Here is a 21,177-nt window from a genome sequence, read left to right as displayed (position 1 = left end):
TGTTAGCACAAGTTAATGAACAGGGCCAAGATCAACCAGTTGCCTTCATCAGCAGGCGACTACTCCCCAGAGAGAAAAGATGGAGTGCCATTGAGAGGGAGGCCTTTGCTGTGGTCTGGTCCCTGACGAAGTTGAGTCCATACTTGTTTGGCACTCACTTCCGTGTACAAACTGACCACAGACCTCTCAGATGGTTAATGCAGATGAGGGGGGAGAACCCAAAACTGTTAAGGTGGTCCATTTCCCTACAGGGGATGGACTTCACAGTGGAGCACAGACCTGGGACTGCCCATGCCAATGCAGATGGCCTTTCCAGGTTTTTCCACTTAGCTGATGAGGACTACCAGGGTGTAGGTTAGTACCCATCACCTTTCATCTGGGGGGGGGGAGTGTAGGAAAGTCCTCCTTTTTGCCCTGGTCACACCTACACTTTTTGGACAGGTACTGGTGGTTACTGACTCTTGGTTGTGCCCTGGGTACTGCTTACCAGTCCCAGGGCCAGTGCTCTGTGTAAAATGGATATGCAAATTAGGCTAATTATAATTGGCTAAATTAACCTACCTATAAGTCCCTAGTATATGGTAGGGCATGTAGGTTTAGGGACCACAGCATAGGTAATGCACCCATAGGTGCACTGCTGAGGTGCCCAGTGTCATCTTAAAGGCAGGCCTGCCTTGCTGGCTGCTTATAAATTAAAGTTATATGCATATTCGACTTTGGAATTAAAAGTAGTTCCAAAGTCTTAAACTGCCTTATTTTTACATAAAAGTCACCCCTAAGGTGTGCCCTATGTGCCCCTAGGGCTGGGTGCCATGTAACTATAAGCAGGGACTTTAAAACAATAGTTGTATAAGCTCTGGTGAGGTAAAAATAGCCAAATTCGTTTTCCCTCATTGTAGTAAATGGCCTTCATAGGCTAGAATGGGGAAACTTTATTTTAATTTTGAAAGTCTCCTTAAATTATGCATACCAAGAATTTGGTATCAAATTAATTGTTGTAATAAATCCCACAACTTCCAGTTGTGGGATTTAATATAACTTGTTCAGGTAAAGAGTTTTAAACTTTACCTGAAAGTTGCCAATTTCAGCCCTGCATTGTTTTTGCTGCTGAGCTCTGATTGGCCAGCCTCTAGCAGTCTGGCCAGGCTGCCTTGATGAGGTGTGAAGTGGCCTGGCTTCACACAAAGGAATGTGCCTGTGGGAGGGAATCTCCCCTCAGAAGATGGTGAGGCAGGAAGGGGTGGGCTGCCAAACTGGTTTTCAAAGGCAGAGAAGGACATTTGGAGCATCCAGCAACACCCCCACATCCTGCAACCCCAGACAACTAGGTGCCCCCTTGATTAGATTAGGAGAGGGCAGGAGAGGGGTGTGTTTATGATTTTTAGCCACACCAGTGGGTGGGCTCAGCCAGATGTAACCTCCAAAAATCAGATTCAGCCATGATGGATTTTGGAGACTGTTGCCTCCTGGGATTGATTTTTACCACACTTCCCAGGAAGTGGTCATCACAGGGGAAAGGACCCTGCACCTGATTGGAGAACCAGGACCCCCCTGCTTTTCACCCAGGAGCAAGGATAAAACTGGCGGACCTGCACCCACACCTCAGATCCCCATCAGATTCCAACAAGGAAGAACCAAAGGAGAAGAAGGACTGCCCTGCTGGACCCCTGGCCTGCACCTGGAACCTGCACTCAGAAGGACTGCACCAGCTGCACACTTGGGCTTCACCACAAGAAGGACTTTGCCTGGCTTCAACTGGTTCAAGGAGGGACTCCCTGTTTGCTACAGGTGAAAAATTGCTATCCAGAGTCCCCTGCACCAACTCCTGAAGAAATCAACCAGCTGGCCACTGCCCAGTGGCCAAAAAGGAGTTTGCGCCAGGTGCATTCTGGAAGTTGTAGTCCGCACCCCCCAAGGACCATCTCAGAACTTCTGGACCCTTGGGGTGAGCTGTGGACCTCAAAAGAACCTTAAAAGGACATATGGGAGAAGCCCCAGGAGTTTGGAGAAGTTTGGAGAACTTTTGTAAAAAAGCTCCATAAAGGGACCGACCCGCCGCGGCAACTCTAGCCGGCTTGCCTCAACCGCGTCCCGGCCTGATTTGCTGGTTCGTCCTGGTAAAGAAAATCTCCGAAAAAGAGACTAAGGGGGTCATTCCAACCCTGGCGGTCGGTGTTAAAGCGGCGGCCAACCCGCAAACAGGCAGGCGGCCAAAAAAATTGAATTCCGACCCTGGCGGGAACCGCCAACACAGCCCGCCACTTTACCACTCCGACCGCCACGGCGGTACAGACAAGCAGCGCGGCGGTCACCGCCAACAGACAGGCGGCAGACAATGTACCGCCCACCCTATCACAACTCACCAATCCGCCACCTTTTCCGGGGCGGGAGCCCCGCCGATAAAAACACGGCGGAAATAGACTTCGAACGGGAAAACGCTCACCTCCATACACCCCACGAGGAATCTGGACAGCATGGAACCCGAACTACACATCCTACCAGCTATTGTCTACCTGCTCCTCTACCAGGAGCACGAACGCCGGTGCAGAAGACAACGGTGAGTACTGCACCTACGACACAGGGGAGGGGGGAGGGAAAAAATTACGGGGACACACATACGCCACACACCCACCCCCACCCTCACCCACTACAACACACACATCAATGCAGAGCAACAAGTCAGAGTGACACCCCCCAAACCCCCCGGAAGAATGCAAAGACAACATAAAATGATCATTAAAAATGAAGTATAATATAGCATAATTGAAGTTAAGTGAAATATGGAAATATAAATAAAATATATTACATCATGAACAATATATACATAGGTCAAAAGTCCGGCCCATATTGGCTATCATCCATTGTTCGTGGGCCAATGGGCCTAAACACATGGGCAAAGCCCACACACGAGACCCGATTCCATTGGAGAGAACACTGCAGGGGCATCAGATAGTAAAACGACAGGCACCTCAGGGGGAAGGGAAGGGGGCACCTCAGCCAGTTCAGTCCACAACGCCAGATCCACGAGGGGCCTCCATGCCCACTGTACCATCCTGGGGAGTGCTAAGCCACAGTCCATCAAGTGGATTACAGACTCCACTGGTTCTGGAGGAGGCATGGTGCCTAGAGTGCTTCGTGAAGCCCTGGCCAACACAGATCCGGCCCTGCCAATGGGCCAGCGGTGCTTGAGATGAAGGGCCCAGCGGAGCGGTGCTTGACAGGAAGGGCCCAGCGGAGCGGTGCTTGAGATGAAGGGCCCAGCGGAGCGGCGCTTGACAGGAAGGGCCCAGCGGAGCGGTGCTTGAGATGAAGGGCCCAGCGGAGCGGCGCTTGACAGGAAGGGCCCAGCGGAGCGGTGCTTGAGATGAAGGGCCCAGCGGAGCGGTGCTTGACAGGAAGGGCCCAGCGGAGCGGTGCTTGACAGGAAGGGCCCAGCGGAGCGGTGCTTGAGATGAAGGGCCCAGCGGAGCGGTGCTTGACAGGAAGGGCCCAGTGGAGCGGTGCTTGACAGGAAGGGCCCAGCGGAGCGGTGCTTGACAGGAAGGGCCCAGCGGAGCAGTGCTTGACAGGAAGGGCCCAGCGGAGCGGTGCTTAACAGGAAGGGCCCAGTGGAGCGGTGCTTGACAGGAAGGGCCCAGCGGAGCGGTGCTTGAGATGAAGGGCCCAGCGGAGCGGTGCTTGACAGGAAGGGCCCAGCGGAGCGGTGCTTGAGATGAAGGGCCCAGCGGAGCGGTGCTTGACAGGAAGGGCCCTGTTCAGCGGTGCTTGCCACGGCGGGGCCCTGTTCAGCGGTGCTTGTCACTGCGGGGCCCAGTTCGGCGGTGCTTGCCACGGCGGGCCCTGTTCAGCGGTGCTTGTCACGGCGGGGCCCTGTTCAGCGGTGCTTGTCACGGCGGGGCCCAGTTCGGCGGTGCTTGCCACGGCGGGGCCCTGTTCAGCGGTGCTTGTCACGGCGGGCCCTGTTCAGCGGTGCGGGGCCCAGTTCGGCGGTGCTTGTCACGGCGGGGCCCAGTTCGGCGGTGCTTGCCACGGCGAGGCCCTGTTCAGCGGTGCTTGTCACGGCGGGGCCCTGTTCAGCAGTGCTTGCCACAGTGGGGCCCTGTTCAGCGGTGCTTGTCACGGCGGGGCCCAGTTTGGCAGTGCTTGCCACGGCGGGGCCCTGTTCAGCGGTGCTTGTCACAGCGGGGCCCTGTTCAGCAGTGCTTGCCACGGCGGGGCCCAGTTCAGCGGTGCTTGACATGTGTTCCCAGGGAACCAGATCGGGCCAATATTTTCCGCTCAGACGTCATCGACCTTTCGCTTGCGGGGCCCTCCTGTGCTGGAGTCCTGGGCCCGTGGGTGTCCTCCTTCACACCCGAAATGGGGCTGGTGGGGCCCTCCTGGGCAGCTCGCCTGCTGCCGGAAATGTCCGCCCTGCTGCCCTTACCCTCCTTTGCCAATTCTCTGGGGCCCTTGCCTCCCTTTGTGGATGTGCCAGGTGACGGTGCCAGGGTATTGCCTTTGGGGGCTGCCGTCTCTGGCCTCTCGCGCCGGCCCTTCCCTTTTTTAGTTTTCTTCCCAGGGGGTGGGCTGGCTGTCCCCTTGCTGCTGGCCAATGTTGCTGCCCTAGAAGCTGGTGGACTCCAGTAGCCCTGGACTATGGTCCTTGTAGGTGCAGGGCTTGTGGTGGCTGAGGTGCTGGTTGGACTCTTACGATATGGAGGGGGTGGGTCAGGTGATGCAAAGAGGTTCAGTTTGGAGAGGAAAAACTTTTTAGGAGCAGTGGGAAGGGTAAGTGCAGTGGGTATGGGAGTGGAGGAAGAGGATGTGGTTGTAGGAGAGTCAAGTGTGCTGTCTTTGGGTGCAGGTGCTTGTGACGGAGGCTGTCGTGAGGTGGATGGCTGTTGGGTGGGTGGCTGCTTGCGTTTGTGTGGTTTGGAAGAGGGGGTGACAGACACACTGGGAGAGGACACAGGGGAAGTGTAAATGGCAGTGGGGGTGGTGACTGCACGTGTGCGGAGTGTTCTGGTGGGTGTGCTGGTGATGGACGTACTGGCTGATGGTGGTGTGCATGCAGGTGTGAGTGGAGACGTCACAGGGAGGGAGGAGGGAGACGAGGAGGAGGGGACACAGAGGAGGCAGTGGCTGTTGGCATGTCTGCATGTGGATGTTGCATGTGTGAATGCTTGTGTGATCGGTGGTGCTTATGTCTGGATGAGCTGCCCTTGGGTGTTGATGTGTGTGCAGGCTGGTCTGTAGGTGTGGCTGGGATAGGCAGAGGAACAGGGGAGTGGGACTGGGATGAGGAAATTGGAGGGGGGAGGCAGGAGACAGGGACAATGGCTGCTGTCAGTGCTTAGGCCAGAGCGTTGAACAATCGCTGATGGGCAGCCTGACCCGAATGAATGCCTTCCAGGTATGCATTGCTCCGGTGCACCTCCCTTTCTACACCCTGAATGGCATTCAAAAGGGTAGACTGCCCATCAATGATCTCCTCACTGAGGGCAGCAGGGGTAACTGGGGCAGGGCCTGAGGTGCCTGGGGCAAAGGAGATGCCCGCCTTCCTGGCTGAGCGGGCACGGGGCGAACGCTGAGGGGCTGCTTGGAGGGCGGACCTGGTGCGCGGGGTGGCGGCTGTACCTGTTGTAGCGGTGGGCACGGATGTTGCCGCCACCACAAGGGAGCTCCCTTCCGAGGACGTGTCTGTGTCGCTGATGTCTCCACAGGTCCCCGTTGTGGAGCTCCCCTCGCCCTCCGTCTCACTGGTGTACTCGGAGTCGGTTGCATGGCCCTCCGGGGCCATGTGAGATGCAGCTCCCTCGTGCTCCGATGCCACTTCTCCTCCGCCTGATGATGCTAATGCACACATGAACAGAAAGACCACAAAAAAGGGGGGGGGGGAGAAAAAATGACATGTTGAGTGCATGTTTTGGCGACACCGTTGGCGGAGAGGACAGACACAGAAGCCCCCTGCACTACGCCGCACACTCGGTGTACACTACTCAATTATTGTGACTTGGCCTACAAGCCTATGGACGACAACTGCACACATAGGTGACCCAGGGACATGGATAGCTGTACTTAGCACCCTACAGAGGTACGGAGGGGACCAGCCTACAGAAGTCGCCATGGCCTAGAGATACCCACAGCCCTCCTCCCCCACCCAGACACCTCCACTGTGCGCTAACATAGCAGAATGTGCTGGTACTCACCCCCTTGTGTCTGCTGTGATGTCCTCACGCGCCCATCCAAATCGGGGTAGGCCACTGTCGGGATCCGGGACATCAGGGGGGTCAATTGACGGGAGCCACCCCTCCTACGTTGGGAGGTCATCCCCAGCAGAGCCTCCGCGGTCTTCCTGCTCCCGCGGCGGATGTCCTCCCACCTCTTGCGGCAGTGGGTGCCCCGTCTGTTGTGGACCCCCAGGGTCCGGACGTCCTTGGCGATGGCACGCCAAATGTCGATCTTCTGATGGGCGCTGACCTATGTGACATGGACAGGGTGGAAAAAAAAAAAACATCATTTTCTGCATGGTCGATGAGAGTGGCCCCCCCTCCCCAACCTTGCCATATGGCACATGCTCTCATCTGTTGTGCGATGCATGCCTCATTCGCTCCCCTCCCCACCATCTTTCATCCACCCCACTCAACACTGGCATTGCCCACAAAGCATGGTCCCAGTGTACTTACCTGTTGGTCTGGAGGACCATAGAGTAGCGCATACTGGGGGAGGACCCCATCCACAAGTTTCTCCAATTCCTCAGATGTGAAGGCAGGGGCCCTTTCCCCAGTCGCACCAGCCATTGTATCTTCCAGACCGAGGTCACAGCAGCACTTGCAGTATAGGTCCTCTCCTGTGGATGATCAGGTCTCGAGTGATTAAGCAGATAGAAGATGGCGGCCACGCCCGCGGCGGTGCGTACCGCGGCGGTGCGTATCGTGACCGCCGGCGCACATTGTCATTGGCTCCTGAGACCCATAGGGTTCAATGTTAACCAATGCTGCTTTGCGCCGCGGTCTTCGACAGCCTACCGCCACGGTGTGCCACGCCAGCGCATTGACCTCACATCCCATTGTCACACTTCACAGGTCAGGCAGCCGCCATTTCAAGGGCCCACATGGCTTAATTTGTACTGCGTCACACAGGCATAGGCCTTGCATTGCCACTCATACAAGCCATTCAATGCATAGCGATTCGTGTTCTGTGCAAGCTGTGGTTACATACCTGTGGGTTGCTTGACTGTGTGCTCCATGTTGTCCTTCCTAGGCACCGTCCGCTGGGACTTGCGAGGAGATGGAGGAATGTTCCTGTGTACAGACCGCTGGTGGACCTGTCGACAATGGAAGAAAGACATGTCATACTGACATACAGACTTGACCGAGCCACTATACAGGAACTGTGTGCCCAGCTGGAGCCAGACCTGATGTCCCCCATTCGCCAACCCACAGGGATTCCCCCTCTGGTGCAGGTTCTGTCAGTACTCCATTTTTTGGCAAGTGGATCATTCCAAACAACAGTGGCCATATCATCAGGGATGTCTCAGCCTATGTTTTCTAAGGTTTTGTCCAGAGTGTTGTCTGCCCTGATGAAATACATGCGGAGATACATTGTTTTCCCTGAGGTGGGCGAATTGGCTACAGTGAAGGGTGATTTCTATGCCCTTGGCCATATCCCCAACATCATTGGTGCCATTGATGGGATCCATGTGGCTTTGGTTCCCCCCCAGTGAAAGTGAGCAGGTGTACAGGAACAGAAAAAGTTATCATCCGATGAATGTCCAGGTGGTCTGTTTGGCTGACCAGTACATCTCCCACGTAAATGCAAAGTTCCCTGGGTCAGTGCATGACGCGTACATCATGCGAAATAGCAGCATCCCTTACGTGATGGAACAGCTACAGAGACACCGTGTGTGGCTAATTGGTGACTCTGGTTACCCCAACCTGTCGTGGCTACTGGCCCCAGTGAGGAATCCCAGGACAAGGGCAGAGGAACGGTACAATGAGGCCCATGGGCGGACTAGGAGGGTGATCGAGCGGACATTCGGCCTCCTGAAGGCCAGGTTTAAGTGCCTGCATATGACAGGTGGATCCCTAATGTACTCACCAAAGAAGGTGTGCCATATCATCGTGGCCTGCTGTATGCTTCACAACCTGGCTTTGCGACGCCAGGTGCCTTTCCTGCAGGAGGATGGCCCAGATGGTGGTGTTGTAGCAGCTGTGGAGCCTGTGGAGAGTGAAGAGGAGGAAGACGACGGGGACGACACAGACAACAGGGACACAGTGATACAACAGTATTTTCAGTAGCACACAGGTATGAATCAACCACGCCATTTTACATTTACTTAAAGTCTCCTGCCTCTCTACTGTCTGTGTTTCCCCCCAGTTCCTGTTAACTGAGTTGTGACTTTCCCTTCCGTTTTCAGAGCTGTGGGCCCCACTGCGTGACCTCTGCTTTGTTTGCCCAGGGACTACAGCTGTGTGACAGTGGTATGTTGTCATCACAATGTAACTGAACATTTTGGCACCGTTATGTCTAATACATTTGTTCAAAATACAAGCAGACTCCAGATTTTTTAAGTGCAATAAGTGATTTTATTAAAGTGCTAAATTTAGGGACATGATTGTAAAACGGTGATGGGTGATGGTGGAGTAATGTCCATGGCAGAGTCCAGTTTTCAGTCTCACAGGTGCATTGTCCACATGCCTGTGGAAGGATGGAGCAGGGGCAGTTTAAGTTTGGACAGGGTGACAATGTGGGACAGTGGGATGACATCAGGGGGTATTGTTTGCTGGCGGGGGTCTTGGCATCCTACTCTGTCTTCTTGTGAGATCTCAGGTACCGCTTGCGGGGTGGTTCTTCTTCTGAAGGAGGTGGGGTTCTGGTGGCCTGTCATTGTGTGGGGGCCTCCTGTCCACTAGCGCCAGCGGAGGTGGTAGGCTGTTCCTGGTCCAGGCTAGTGACAGGGGCCCTTTGTGGTGCCACATGGTCCCGCAATGTGATGACTATCTGGTTAAGGGCCACGACGATGGTCCCCATTGCGGAACTAATGTTTCTCAGTTCCTCTCTGAACCCCATGTACTGTTCCTCCTGCAGTACCTGGATCTCCTGGAACCTGGCCAGTACCGTAGCCATCGTCTCCTGGGAGCGGTGATATGCTCCCATGATGGAGGAGAGGGCCTCTTGGAGAGTCGGTTCCCTGGGCCTGTCCCCCCCCTGTCGCACAGCAGCCCTCCCAGTTCCCCTGTTTCCCTGGGCCTCTGTCCCCTGGACCGTGTGCCCACTACCACTGCCCCCAGGTCCCTGTTGTTGTTGGGGTGGTGGGTCAACCTGGGTGCCCTGTAGTGGTGGACACACCGCTGATTGACATGTCCTGGAGACAGAGGCATGGGCCCACTGGGTGGGAGCTGTGCTGGTGTTCCCAGAGGGGGTTAGGTCTGCTGTAGCCTGTGGCTGTCTGTGGGGAACCGACTGTCCCGAGGTCCCCAATGGGCCGGGCTGGTCATCTGGGTCCAGGGAGACAGAGCTGCTGTCATCACTGGGGGCCTCTTCTGGGGGTGGGATGGACATCTCTGGACCCTCCTGGGCGGTGTGGTGGCGTTCGGGTCCTGCAGGGGTATAAGAGTATGGTTATTGCTTCTGTGTGTGCCATTTTGTGTAATGGGTGGGTGGCTGTGTACCCCAGTGCTGGCATTCCCTTGTGGGGGCTTTTGTGATGGTGGCTAGTGGGGGAGATGGGTATGTGCAGTGGGCATGCTTTGGTGATGGGTGTCCATGCTTTGGGGAGGCATGCAGGGCTAGGTTTTGGGATGGGTGGGTTGTGATGGTGAGCCATTTGCAAGGAGTTGGTGTGATGGGGGTAGGGGTGAGGGTGGTGGTATGATTTGGCATGCAGGTGGGGTGGGGGGAATGAAGTAGTGGAGATTTGACTTACCAGAGTCCATTCCTCCGCCTACTCCTGCGAGGCCCTCAGGATGCAGGATGTGCAAGACTTCCTCCTCCCATGCTGTGAATTCTGGGGGAGTAGGTGGGGGTCTGCCGCCAGTCCGCTGTACAGCGATGTTGTGCCTTGATACCATGGAACGCACCTTCCCCTGTAGGTCGTTCCACCGCTTCCTGATGTCGTCCCAATTGCGTGGATGCTGTCCCACAGCGTTGACCCTGTCCACTATTCTGCTCCATAGCTCCATCTTCCTGGCAATGGTGGTGTGCTGCACCTGTGTCCCGAAGAGCTGGGGCTCTACACGAACTATTTCCTGCACCATGACCCTGAGTTCGGCGTCAGAGGACCTGGGGTGTCTTTGGGGTGCCATGGGGTGGTGTGGATGAGGTGAGGGGTGGTGTATGTGTTGTAGAGTGTGGTGAGTGTGGTGGTGTATGGTGTTTTGTGCGTGGAAATTGTGTGGGTGATGTTGTGATTTGCCTCTGTGTGATGGTCTACTCTATGCTGTGCTGTCTCTCTCTGTCCTTCAGTCGCAATTGTGGTCGTAAGGGTTTGTGGGTGATGTGGGTGTGTGTTTTATATTTAATTGGGTGTGTGGGAGTGGTGTGTGTATGTGTCTCAGGTGTGTGTATTTTGAATTGTCCAATGTGGTAGTGTTTTGTAAAGGTGTGTGTATTTTGACCGCGGCGGCGTGTACCGCCAATGGAATACCGCGGTTGAAAGACCGCTGCGGGGATTTGTGGGTCGGAATGGCATGGGCGTATTTCTGTTGGCGTGACGGTGGAGGTTTGGTCATCACCAGTTTTGCGCTGGCCGTTGCTGTGGCGGACTTTTGTTGATGTCGGGTTTTTGGCGGTTTGCCAGTTGCGGGTCAGAATGACCGTGGCGGTTTACCGCGACCGCGGCGGTGTTATGGCGGTCTTCTGACCGGCGGTAAGCGCCTTTTACCGCCGAGGTCAGAATGACCCCCTAAGTCTGAAGGTAAAAAGTTAACCGGGACCTTCCAGCCAGCATATCCGAGAAGGGCTCCAGGGACGTCGGATCAAGATCCAGGTTTACCCCGGTCGAAGGATTTTCACCTCGAAAAAGAGACTAAGGCCCTGATTCTAAGCTTGGCGGGCGGCGGTAGCCGCCCGCCAAGCGGGAACCGCCAGAAGACCGTACCGCAGTCAAAAGACCGTGGCGGTCATTCTGGGTTTCCCACTGGGCTGGCGGGCGACCGCCGAAAGTCCGCCTGCCAGCCCAGCGGGAAACACCCTTCCCACGAGGAAGCCGGCTCAGAATGGAGCCGGCGGAGTGGGAAGGTGCGACGGGTGCAGTTGCGCCCGTCGCGAATTTCAGTGTCTGCAAAGCAGACACTGAAATTCTTTGTGGGGCCCTCTTACGGGCGCCCCACAACACCCCATACCGCCATCCTGTTCCCGCCTCTGGCCGCGGCTGTACCGCTGCGGTCAGAATGCCCGGCGGAGCACCGCCAGCCTGTTGGCGGTGCTACCGCCAACCTCCGCCATGGCGGTATTTACTGCCAGGGTCAGAATGACCCCCTAAGTCCGAAGGTAAAAATCTCCACCGAGGAATCCCGCATCGCGTATCCGGAGAAGGGCTCCAGGAGGTCGGATTGGACTGACAGGTTCGTCCCGCTGAAGAAAATCTTCGAAAAAGAGACTAAATGGGGTCATTACAACATTGGCGGTAAAAGGCGCTTACCGCCGTGCAGAAGACCGCCAATACACCGCGGCGGCGGCAGTATTCCGCCACAGCTATTATGACACATATCTTGGAATCCGCCGAAATTCAGACACCCACACAACACCACCACAACAAAGGTCAGTGATAAACTGGCGGAAACAAATCCCCCACGCCAACAGAAACATGCCCATGCTATTACGACCCACGAATCCACGCGGCGGTCTTTCAACCGTGGTATTCCATTGGCGGTACACACCGCCACGCTCAAAATACACACACATCTCCAAAACACCGCCACATTGGGCAATTACAAATACACACATCTGATACACATACAAACACCACTCCCACACAATCAATACTACATAAAACACACACCCACATCACCCACAAACCCCTACGACCAAAAAATCAGGAACGAAGGCCAGAGAGAGAGCACAGAATAGACAACCCCATCACACAGAGGCACACAACACCATCACCCACACAACATCCACGCACAAAACACCACACACCACTACACTCACCACACTCATCACCACATACACCACCCCACACATCACCCACACCACCCCATGTCACACCAAAGACACCCCCACTTCTCCGAGGAGGAGCTGAGGGTCATGGTGGAGGAAATCGTCCGGGTAGAGCCACAGCTATTTGGCTCACAGGTACAGCACACATCAATAGCCAGGAAGATGGAGTTATGGCGCAGAATAGTGTACAGGGTGAACGCCGTGGGACAGCACCCAAGAAATAGGGAGGACATCAGGAAGAGGTGGAACAACCTACGGGGGAAGGTGCGTTCAACGGTCTCCAGGCACAACATCGCAATACAGCGGACTGGCGGTGGACCCCCACCTCCTCCCCCACAACTAACAACATGGGAGGAGCAAGTCTTGACCATCTTGCACCCTGAGGGCCTCGGAGGAGTCGGTGGAGGATGGGACACTGGTAAGTCAAATCTTAACTATCATATCCCCCACCCTACCTGCATGCTATCACACACCCCCACCCTAACACCCTCCCCTATCACTCCAAATCCTCACTAATCTACCCATAACACAAACCACCCATACCAACACCAAGCCCTGCATGACACAACTAAGCATGGACACCCCTCACTAAAGCATGCCTACTGCACATACCCAGAACACCCCCCAACCATCATCACCCAAACCCACACACAGGAATGCTTGCACTGGGGTACACAAACACCCAACCATTGCACACCATTACACACACACATGCAATAATCATGATCTTATGCCCCTGCAGGAACCCGAATGACTGTCACCACAACAGAGGGTCCAGACAACACCACTCCACCCCCAGAAGAGGCCCACAGTGACGAGAGCAGCTCTGCCCTACTGGATCCTGATGACCAGCCCGTACCATCGTGGGACTCGGGACAGTCGGTTCCCCTTGCACAGGCACAGCCCAACACCGACCTTCCACCCTCTGGTAACACCAGCACAGCACCCACCCAGCGGGCCCAAACCTCCCTACCCAGGTCAGGTTAATCAGCGGTGTGTCCACCACTACAGGGAACCCAGGATAACCCGCCACCCCAACAACAACAGGGACCTGGTGGCAGTGGTAGTGGGCACACGGTCCAGGGGACGGAGGCCCAGGAACACAGGGGAACTGGGAGGGCTGCTGTGCGACAGGGGGCGGACAGGCCAAGGGAACCCACTCTCCACGAGGCCCTACCCTCCATCATGGGAGCATACCACCACTCCCAGGAGACGATGGCGACGGTCCTGGACAAGTTGCAGGAGACCCTGCGCCTGCAGGACGAACTGTATTTGGGGTTCAGGGAGGAGGTCCTACGGGTGCTGAAGAACATACAAAAGACCATGCGGGACATCGTGGCACTCCAAGGGGCCCCTGACACTAGCATGGACGATGAACTGCCCACCACCTCCGCTGGCGCTAGTGGACAGGACGCCGCGCCACAGGACCAAAACACCAGCACCCCACCCCCTGCAGACGGACAACCACCACGCAAGCGGTCCCTGAGATCCAGGAACAGGACAGAGCAAGATGGCAAGACCCCCGCCAGGAAATGAGACCACCCTGATTGTCATCCCACTGTCCCACTTTGTTACCCTGTCCATACTTAAACTGCACCAGCTCCACTTCCTATGCCTAGATGGGCAGTGCACCTGTGAGACTAATAGACTGGACTCTGCCATGGACATTCCTCCGCCATCACCCATCCTCATTTTACAAACCCCTCACATTTCAGAGCACTTCAATAAACACTCTTGAAACACAAAACAATCTGGAGTCAGTCTGTGATTTAGTAAATATGTATTATCAATGACAGTGTCATAATGGGTTTACCATTGTAAGGCTAACATACCTATGTCATACATCACAAGCCCTTGAAGGATGAAAGCAGTTGACACGTAGGTAACCAAACCTGTGAAACCGTAATGTAAGTTTCCAAATAGTGATTTAAATCGAGAAACAGGATAGAGGTAGACGTGTGAAAGTTAATGTAATACTAAAACTGAAAATGTTCTCATCTGTGTCTCACTGGAAATATTTCTGTATGACTGACTCCCTGTTGTCGTTGTCTTCTTCCTCAGCTTCATCCTCATCACTGTCCACAGGCTCCACAGACTCCACAGCTGCTACAACACCGTCATCTGGATCATCCTCCTGCAGAAAAGGAACCTGGCTTCGCAAAGCCAAATTATGGAGCATGGAGCAGGCGATGATGATGTCGCACACCTTCTTCGGTGAGTAGAATAGGGATCCACCTGTCATATGGAGGCACCTGAACCTGGCCTTCAGGAGATCGAAGGTGCGTTCGATCACCCTCCTAGTCCGCCCATGGGCCTCATTGTACCGTTCCTCTGCCCTGGTCCTGGGATTCCTCACTGGGGTCAATAGCCAGGAAAGGTTGGGGTAACCAGAGTCCCCCAATAGCCATACACGGTGGCTGTGGAGTTGACCCATCATATCAGGGATGCTGCTATTCCGCAGGATTTAGGCGACATGCACTGAGCCAGGGAACATAGCATTTACCTGCGAGATGTACTGGTCTGCCAAACAGACCATCTGGACATTCATTGAATGATAACTCTTCCTGTTCCTGTACACCTGTTCACTCCTGTGGGGGGGGGGCAGAGCTGCATGGGTCCCATCAATGGCACCTATGATGTTGGGGATATGTCTAAGGGCATAGAAGTCACCTTTCACTGTAGGCAAATCCTCCACCTGAGGGAAAATGATGTATCTCCTTACGTGTTTCAGCAGGGCAAACAACACTCTGGACAACACGTTGGAAAACATAGGCTGGGACATCCCTGATGCCATGGCCACAGTTGTCTGAAAAGACCCACTTGCAAGGAAATGGAGCACTGACAACACCTGCACATCAGGGGGGATTCCAGTCGGATGGCGGATTGGTGACATAAGGTCTGGCTCCAACTGCGTACATAGTTCCTGGATTGTGGCACGGTCAAACCGGTAGATGACAATGACATGTCTCTCTTCCATTGTCAACAGGTCCACCAGCGGTCGGTACACTGGAGGATTCCGCCATCTTCTCATATGTCCCAGCTGACGGTGCCTACGAAGGACAACAGCGAAGAACCAGTAATTATTCCTCCAGGTATGTACCCACAGTTACACACAAGACTATATCACTTACAAAACCCTTCCTGTATGTGTGTTGAGTGTAGGCCTAGCTATGTGTGACGCAGCAGTAAATGAAGCCATGTGGGCCCCTGAAATGGCGGCGGCCTGATCTCTAAACTGGGACAATGGGATTGTGGGGTAACTTCACTGGCGATGCACACCGTCGCGGTAGGCAGTCGTAGACCGCGGCGCAATGCTGCATTGGTTAACATTGGACCCTATGGGTCCCAGGAGCCAATGAACAGGTGCGCCGGCGGTGATGATGCGCACCGCCGCAGACGTCACCACTGCGGACGTGACCACCATTTTCTCTCTGTTCAATCACTAGATACCTGACCTTCGACAGGAGAGGACCTACACTGCAAGTGCTGCTGTGACCTCGGTCTGGAAGCGACGATGGCTGCTGCGTCTGGGGAAAGGGCCTCCCCCAGTACACGCTACTCTACGGTCCTCCAGACCAACAGGTTAGTACACAGGGAGCACGTTGTATGGGCTAGCCTGAGTGGAGAGGGCTGGTTGGAAGAGAGAAGGGGGCAGAGTTCATAGAAAAACAATGCATGGGAATGAATGGACCACATGGCCAGAGTAGGGAGGGGGCCACTCACAACGACGGTGCAGTTGGTAATGACTGTTCCTCTTCCCTTGTGCATGTCATGTAGGTCAGCGCCCACCAGAAGAGGGACATTTGGCGTGCCATCACCAAGGAGGTCCGGACCCTGGGGGCCCAACAGAGACGGGGCACCCACTGCCGTAAGAGATGGGAGGACATTCGCCGCAAGAAGACGGCGGAGGCTCAGCTGGGGATGGCCTCCCAACGTGGGAGGGGTGCCCGTCGCACCATGACCCCCCTGATGTTCAGGATCCTGGCGGTGGCCTACCCGGAGTTGGATGGGCGCTTGAGGGCATCACAGCAGACACAAGGGGGTGAGTACAACCTCATTCTGCTGACTTTGCGTGCAGTGGAGGTGTCTGGGTGGGGGAGGTGGGCTGTGGGTGTCCCTAGGCCAGGGCGAGTTAGGTAGGCAAGGCCCCTCCGTAATGTAGGCAATGTGGCACTCTGCCCCACATCAGCAGAGTGCCAAGTCGAGGTACAGTTGTCCCTGTAGCATACATGTGCGCAGATGTCCACCATTGCCATGTAGGCCATATCCCAGAAATTGCATGTGCAGAGGGCAGGAGCACGGCGTAATGCAGGGGGCTGCTGCGTCTGTCTTGTCCGCCAACGGTAGCGTTAATCCATGCACTAAAACTCTCTTTCTTCTGTCTCCCCCCCTTTTTCTGCTCTCCCTGTCCTTTTGTATATCAGCATCAACAGGCGGAGGTACAGTGGCACCGGAGCTTGAGAGAGCTGCATCCCACATGGCCATGGAGGGCCACACCACGGACTCTGAATGCACCAGTGGGACGGAGGGCGAGGGGAGCTTCACGTCAGCCACCGGATCACCAAGCAGCGACATGGACTCGTTCGACGATGGGGGCTCGCTTGTGGTGGCGGCACCATCTGTGCCCCCCACCTCTACAGGTACAGCCGCCACCTCCTCTACCAGCCCCGCCCTCCCAGCAGCCCCTCAGCGTTCGCCCCGTGCCCGCTCACCCAGGAGGGTGGGCATCACCTTCGCCCCAGGCACCTCAGGCCCTGCCCCAGTCACACCTGCTGCCCTCAGTGAGGAGGCCATTGACCTCCTCAGGTCACTCACTGTTGGGCAGTCTACCATTGTGAATGCCATCCAGGGTGTAGAACGAGAGTTGCCACATGGTAATGCATTCCTGGAGGGCATTCATTCTGGTCAGGCTGTCCTTCAGCGAACCCTGCAATCTCTGGCCTCAGCGCTGATGGCAGCCATTGTCCCTGTGTCTAGCCTCCCCCCTCCAACTTCCTCCACCCAGACCCAATCTCATGTACCCCAGCCCATCCCAAGCACACCTACAGACCAGCATGTACACAAGTCAACACACACAAGTAGCTCAAGCAAACATAGCCACCACACACACCACAGGCACTCACGCAAGCCTCACCCACGTAGAGACACAGCAACATCCGCTGCCTCCGCTGTGTCTCCCTCCTCTTCTCCCTCCTCCCTCCCAGTCTCGTCTACACACACACCTGCATGCACCACATCTACAGGTACCATGAATTGCACAAGGACACCCAGCACCACAAGCCGCTCACCTGCACTCACCACCTCTACTGCCATTTACACGTCCCCTGTGTCCTCTCCCAGTGTGTCTGTGACGCCCCCTCCCAAAGTACACAAACGCCGGCAATCACTCACCCAACATCCATCCACCTCACGACAGCCGCCAGTACCTGCACCTGCACACAAAACACCTAAAGTGACACCTCCGACAACCACCTCCTCTTCCTCCACTCCCAGACCCCCTCCAGCTATCCATCCCAGTGTTCGTCAGAAACTGTCCCTCTGTAAAGTTGAACTTTTTGCCCCCACCCCACCCCCTCCAATTCATCAGTCCCGTCGTAGCGCCTCAGCCAAAAAGCCTCCAATACCAGTGGTGCCTGTTCAAGGTTTGTGGAGTGCACTGGCCACCAGGGCAGGCAGTAGGACCCGGAGCCAAGGCACTGGTATCCCACCCCCGGTAAAGGCTCTAAAATTGGAGAGTGGACGACGGGACCGTGTTAAGACTCCTGGTGGGAAAACAACTGACATGGGTTCCAAGGGGATTGGAGAGTCAGCTGTGACTCCACCAAAGGTGGGGAAGGGCCAGAGGAAGTCTTCCCAGCCTGTTGTGAGTGTCACGGCGGAGAAGTGCGCCATCATTTCCGGCGGTCGACACACAACCGCCAGCACCGTTGTCACTGGTCCAGAGACCACCGCCAGAGTCACAGCCCAGGAGGGCACAAGTATCGTCACTGGTCCAGAGACCACCGCCAGAGTCACAGCCCAGGAGGGCCCAAGTATCGTCACTGGTCAGGAGACCACCGCCAGAGTCACAGCCCAGGAGGGCCCAAGTATCGTCACTGGTCAGGAGACCACCGCAGGAGTCACAGCCCAGGAGGGCACAAGTATCGTCACTATCAGGAGACCACTGACGGAGTCACAGCGCAGGAGGGCACAAGTATCGTCACTATCAGGAGACCACCGCCAGAGTCACAGCACAGGAGGGCCCAAGTATCGTCACTGGTCAGGAGACCACCACCAGAGTCACAGCCCAGGAGGGCCCAAGTATCGTCACTGGTCAGGAGACCACCACCAGAGTCACAGCCCAGAAGGGCCAAAGTATCGTCACTGGTCAGGAGACCACTGCCGGAGTCACAGCCCAGGAGGGCCCAAGTATCGTCACTGGTCCAGAGACCACCGCCGGAGTCACAGCCCAGGAGGGCCCAAGTATCGTTACTGGTCCAGAGACCACCGCCAGAGTCACAGCCCAGGAGGGCCCAAGTATCGTCACTGGTCCAGAGACCACTGCCGGAGTCAGTGCACTGGAGGGCCCCGGCTGCCACAGCCCCGCTGGGCAATGATTGAACGTCATGCCACACACCAATGCCCAGTGTAGAGAACGTCATGCCACACACCAATGTCCGTATCAGAACCGCCATGTCAAAGCACCGCTGAACAGGGCAAAGACCGCCATGGCAAAGCACCGCTGAAAAGTCCGGAACCGCCATGTCAAAGCACAGCTGAACAGGGCAAAGACCGCCATGGCAAAGCACCGCTGAACAGGGCAAAGACCGCCATGGCAAAGCACCGCTGAACAGGGCAAAGACCGCCATCCCAAAGCACCGCTGAACAGGGCAAAGACCGCCATGGCAAAGCACCGCTGAACAGGGCAAAGACCACCATGGCAAAGCACCGCTGAACAGGGCAAAGACCGCCATGGCAAAGCACCGCTGAACAGGGCAAAGACCGCCATGGCAAAGCACCGCTGAACAGGGCAAAGACCACCATGGCAAAGCACCGCTGAACAGGGCAAAGACCGCCATGGCAAAGCAACGCTGAACAGGGCAAAGACGGCCATGGCAAAGCACCGATGAACAGGGCAAAGACCGCCATGGCAAAGCACCGCTGAACAGGGCAAAGACCGCCATGGCAAAGCACCGCTGAACAGGGCAAAGGCCGCCATGGCAAAGCCCCACTGAACAGGGCAAAGACCACCATGGCAAAGAACCGCTGAACAGGGCAAAGACCGCCAATGCAAAGCACCGCTGAACAGGGCAAAGACCGCCATGGCAAAGCACCGCTGAACAGTCCGGAACTGCCATGTCAAAGCACCGCTGAACAGGGCAAGCTCCGGGTAGGAATGAATGGCCCGCCACATCAGGCATCCTTATCCCATGTGCAGCTGGGATAGTGACAGGACAGGAACTTTCACGGGGAGACTCATCCAGTCTGGGCACCAGTCCCCCCAGTACCAGTAGAGACCTGCATCTACTTTAGAGACTGTGGCTTTGCACTCCCCAGGATGGCACAGTGGGCAACCCACCCACTGTAGAGACTTGAGAGACTGTGGCTTTGCACTCCCCAGGATGGTAGAGTGGGCAACCCACCCACTGTAGAGACTTGAGAGACTGTGGCTTTGCACTCCCCAGGATGGCACAGTGGGCAACCCACCCACTGTAGAGACTTGAGCGACTGTGGCTTTGCACTCCCCAGGATGGTAGAGTGGGCAACCCACCCACTGTAGAGACTTGAGAGACTGTGGCTTTGCACTCCCCAGGATGGCACAGTGGGCAACCCACCCACTGTAGAGGCTTGAGAGACTGTGGCTTTGCACTCCCCAGGAGGGTAGAGTGCGCAACCCACCCACTTTAGAGACTTGAGAGACTGTGGCTTTGCACTCCCCAGGATGGAACAGTGGGCAACCCACCCACTGTAGAGACTTGAGAGACTGTGGCTTTGCACTCCCCAGGATGGTACAGTGGGCAAGCCACCCACTGTAGAGACTTGAGAGACTGTGGCTTTGCACTCCCCAGGATACATCAATGGGCATGGAGCCCCGTCGTGGATCTGGCTTTGCAGTCATCCGGCTGAGGTGCCCCCCCCTTTCCTTCCCCCTGAGGTGCCTGTAGTATTTCTATCTGATGCCCCGGAAATGTTCTCTTTTGATTGTGGTCAGGTATCCTTTGTGGGCCTCGCCCATGCATTTTTGGACTGTTGGTGCACAGACATTGTTATTTACATATCTGCACTACTTCTCGTATTGTATATAATTATGACTGATTTTCAAATATATATCTGTATATTTTTGTATGACATGTATATTGCCACATTACAATGTTTGACCGAATTTCGCATTGTCTTTTCATTCTTCCGGGGGGATTGTGGGTTGTTACTGTGATTTTTGTGAATGCATTGGTGTGTATGTTGTAATATGCGAGGGTGGGGGTGTTTGGTGGGTGTCCCCTTAACTTTTTTCTCCCCCTCCCCCGTGTCGTAGGTGCAGTACTCACCGTTGTCTTCGGCGCCTACATAGCTGTTGGTCGTAGATGAGCAGAAACACAAGGGCAGGGAGTATTTGGAGTTCCGGCTCCACGGAGTCCTCGTTCCTCGTGGGATGTGTTCAGGTGAGAGTTTTCCCATAGCAAAAGCTGTTTCTGCCGTGTTTTTATCCACGGATAATCCGCCCCGGAAAAGGTGGGGGATTGGCGGGTTGTAATACTGTGGGCGGTACATTGTCTTCCGCCTGTCTGTTGGCGGTGACCGCCGCGCTGCTTGTTTGCACCGCCGTGGCGGGCGGTGTGTTAAAGTGGCTGTCTTTGTTGGCGGTTTCCTCCAGGGTCATAATTCCCTTTTTTTGTCCGCTGGCCTGTTTGCGGTATTTTCGCACCTTTAACACCGTCCGCCAGGGTAGTAATGACCCCCTAAGTGTGAAGGTAAACTTTTAACCGAGGCCTCCCGCGGCCTGTAGCCAAGCAGGGCTCCATCGCGGTTGGCCTTAAACTTTGACTTTGCCCAGGT

Source organism: Pleurodeles waltl, chromosome 9, assembly GCF_031143425.1.
Source record: "Pleurodeles waltl isolate 20211129_DDA chromosome 9, aPleWal1.hap1.20221129, whole genome shotgun sequence".
In the NCBI taxonomy this organism is placed as follows: Eukaryota; Metazoa; Chordata; class Amphibia; order Caudata; family Salamandridae; genus Pleurodeles; species Pleurodeles waltl.
Note: the sequence above shows the minus strand (reverse complement) of the source record.